This window comes from Mesoplodon densirostris, chromosome 9, assembly GCF_025265405.1.
Source record: "Mesoplodon densirostris isolate mMesDen1 chromosome 9, mMesDen1 primary haplotype, whole genome shotgun sequence".
Classification (NCBI taxonomy): Eukaryota; Metazoa; Chordata; class Mammalia; order Artiodactyla; family Ziphiidae; genus Mesoplodon; species Mesoplodon densirostris.
This window is the reverse complement of record NC_082669.1, coordinates 6,722,471-6,726,187: the sequence shown is the minus strand read 5'-3', so window position 1 is coordinate 6,726,187 and position 3,717 is coordinate 6,722,471. Positions and strand designations below refer to the sequence as shown.

The 3,717-nt window shown below is 55.0% G+C and overlaps 1 non-coding gene across 1 annotated transcript; it reads right to left on the bottom strand.

Annotated features, from left to right (window-relative positions):
- Window positions 1–3,598: 3,598 nt before the first annotated feature.
- LOC132496602 (5S ribosomal RNA) lies at window positions 3,599–3,717 on the bottom strand. The gene has a single exon (XR_009533497.1). It is a non-coding gene; the product is annotated as a 5S ribosomal RNA (ribosomal RNA).

Below are 3,717 nucleotides of genomic sequence, written 5' to 3'. Positions count from 1 at the left end.
GGCGATAGGCCCAGCAGTGGGTATGCTTGATTGAATGGTAGCTCAGTATTTACCTTTACAAGGCACCTCATTTTTGTTTTCACTACTGGCTCTTACCATGTCCCACTTTGGACCAAGGGTAGGCATTTCTCTAAAACCCCTTCAGCATTTACTTTTTGCAGAATTCTTGCTGATGGCCATTCTGACTGGTGTGAGCGGATAGGTTTTTGTAATTTGGATTTGCATATCTTTAATTATTCCTAATGTTCAGCAGTTTTCCATGCCGTTTTAAATTTCTTTTTTTTTTTGCCATTACACTATGCTTTTATTAGAAAAATATATATATATATATATGTATTGGGGAACATTAAATATCTTGGATGTGCTAATGAGAAAATCATTTTCTCTACATGGACTGAATTTTTACTTGGAGACATGTTTTCCTACTAAAGGGAAGACTAAAGAAGGATTTTACTGTCGACCAGGCAAGACACCTCCCCAAAGATGACAATGCCTTGGACAGTGCTTATGGCGGGCTGGGGCACCTGGAATCCTTGGCCCATACTGGCAGGTACTAACTGGAAACACACTCTTCCTGGGGGGCAAGGATGGGAGGCACCTTAGGCCCAGCTGCTCATCGTCGAACCTTACACTGTTCAAACTCTGTTGGTGTCTGACTTCCCTTTCCCTGACAGCACAACTCTGGCCCTTGGAGGTGGCTTTATGACTGCAGGCTGTAGAACCCATCATTCTCCCTTGCTCTGGGTAGGAGGTAAGCCTATGGCAGCAGAAACCCCCACACACTGGGACTTGGCATTCCAGTCTGTGTTCATTTAACTTTGTGGCGTGAAGTCCATGGTGAATCGCTCTTGTTTCTTCTACGATCTGTCCAACAGCGGGCATGAGTGCCTGACCCTCAGCAGTCTCACTCTTCAAGGTTGATCTGCTTTGGACTGATCCGTGACTCCGGGCAGTGGCTGATATGGGCTTTTTTTTTTTCTTTGCAGAGCATCTCGACCATTGACTTTTTTATTGGGGAAAATCCACTTTAAAAATAGCCTCATCCTTTTTCTGAAGAGGCTCTCTGGAGGGCTACATTTCTTCTCTGGCATGAGCTGGAGACATCTGCTCCCAATAGAGTCTGTTATTCCCCTGACCTGGGCAGGGCGGCTCGTACTTCCAGCTTGAGGGGTCCCTCATTCTTTAAACCTCTCTTCATGCTCTCCCGGTTTATGCCTCCTACGGTCCTCTCTTTTGTAAGTAGGGGCAATCATCTTGCTCTGGCTCTTCCATGAGTCTTGGAGTTTTGAAGTTTGGGGCTCCTGCTGCCCTAGGTTGCTCCTTTGGCCTTCCATAAGGCCACTTGGCTCCTGGGAAGCTAACGTGTCTCTGGTGGGGACTCTCTGGGGATGGCACTGAGGCACCTGAGAAGCCAAGTTGTCTGCAGCAAGGAACCTGTGTTTGGGAAAGTCCTGAAGCTGGTTGTCTGACTGTACCTTTACTTTGGAGTTAAACTCACTAGCAACCTCCATGTTAAGGCATGACTCACCTAGATGTTGGAAAACAGACATTCTAGGTAGTAGGAAACTTTTCCTGGCCCCTGGCACCTCTAAACTCCTCATAGGTACATTTGTGGTTTGGGATTTTGTCAACACTTTGGTTTCCAAGATAACACTAGACTGTGGTTGAAGAGCAGGAGACTCCTTGGCCTCCACAGCCTCCCTGGCCTCTTCACCTCTCAAAGATTGGGATCGTAAGTTCACCTCCATCACTGTTACCCTATGGCAGGGGTCTCCTGAGGCCTGACCACCACTCTCCTCTCTTGGCTCCTTCCTGACCATTGCTGAACTTGGACCTGGCTCTAGGCTGTCCCTCTTGACCCATTCCACAGTCTCACTCTTCCAGGTTCTGCCCACAAGGCTGAGCGTGAGGGACTGAGAAGGTGGCCTTCCCTGCTGTGCAGTCAGAGAAGCCTTTGAGGGCCCATGGTAGTCACCAGGTGGAATCGCTCCCAGGGCACTCTGGATTTCCTTACACACAGTGGAGGGGACAAGGAGAGGCCTCTTCAGGGCAGGAACGGACTCTTCTGTTCTCACCTTCTCTCCTGAATGAGCCTGAGGAGGTTTCTCCAGGAACTCAGCAAACGTGACTGTTGAGTGGGACCCAGATACACAGGTGGCTGAAGGGGACGAGGCTAACCGCAGGATGGTGGAGGGTTGGAACTTTGTCGACTTCAAGAGATTGACGGGCCTGAGGACCTTGAGGGGTAGGGTCCGCCCGTGCTTTACCCAAAACCTTGTAATATGTGCTTCCAGCACCTCTCGAGTGTCTTGAACCAGGAAGGAAACCCTACAGGAGGTGTTCCTGCAGGGTTCCCAAGCCTTCAAGCAGTATCCTCCACAGGCTCCAGCAGGCACTGCTTTGCACATCTCACCAGGAGGGTCTTGACATGAGAGCTGATGAAAGTTGCCCTTGCCAGGAAGCCTCCCCAGGCAGCTCCGCAGAGGTGAAGCCAGGTTGTGAGTCCCCTCCAGTTCTTCCAGGCAATCTCTGCAAGCTTTCAAAGATCTCCTTTTCTTCCTACTCCTGCTCCTCCCCTTCAGCTCTACTTGATGCTTCCTGATGTTTCTAGGTTTCCTAGGTGGTGCTAAGAATGGATTACTCTGGAAGCAGGGGAGTAACATGAGGAAGAGCCCCAGTCCACACAGGAAGCCAAGGATGATATCAATCACCCAGGAAGTTGGGCTGGATCTCAGCCAGATAGCAACAGTGTTTTTCAAAGAAAAGAGATTCTCCGTCTTCTGAACTGCATTGCCGCCCTCAGGCAACAGAGCTCTGGGAGTTCACTTGATGGCAGAACCCCAGGCCTGCATCACAGAGCTGTGGCCTTGTCACAAAGGGCTTCTGAGTGTGGGGGAGGGGCACTAAGAGCAATAGGCTGAATCACTGCCCCTCCTTCCCATCCAGACCTTTATCCAGCTTTATCCGGAGAGAGCTGCAGAGAGCCACACCGGCGGACAGGTGGCGGCGCCGGGGCTGGGCGCCGGTGGGGCCGGCCAGGTGCAGGTGGAGGGGCTCGCGGGCCGCACGGACGGCCCCCGGGCCCGCGGCGGAGTCTGGGTCCGGGCCAGCCACCCCCGGAGCTTCAGGTGTGCCGCTGCCTTCCAGGGCCGCCTTCGGGCCGCATGCAGCGGCTCCTCTGGCGCGCTGTGGTGGTGGTGGGGGGGCGGTGCAACCCGCCCCCCGGGCCCGCGGCGGAGTCTGGGTCCGGGCCAGACACCCCCGGAGCTTCAGGTGTGCCGCTGCCTTCCAGGGCCGCCTTCGGGCCGCATGCAGCGGCTCCTCTGGCGCGCTGTGGTGGTGGTGGGGGGGCGGTGCAACCCGCCCCCCGGGCCCGCGGCGGAGTCTGGGTCCGGGCCAGACACCCCCGGAGCTTCAGGTGTGCCGCTGCCTTCCAAGGCCGCCTTCGGGCCGCATGGAGCGGCCCCTCTGGCGCGCTGTGGTGGGGTGGGGGCGGAGGAGGTGGGGCCTGCAGCGGTGCCCGGCGGGGGGCGGAGCTGGCGGCCCCCGCCGCGGGCGACTAAAGGAGAAGGCGGAGCCGCAGCAGCGGGAGGCCAAAAGCCTACGGCACCCGGTATTCCCAGGCGGTCTCCCATCCAAGTACTAACCAGGCCCGACCCTGCTTAGTTTCCGAGATCAGACGAGATCGGGCGCGTTCAGGGTGGTATGGCCGTAGAC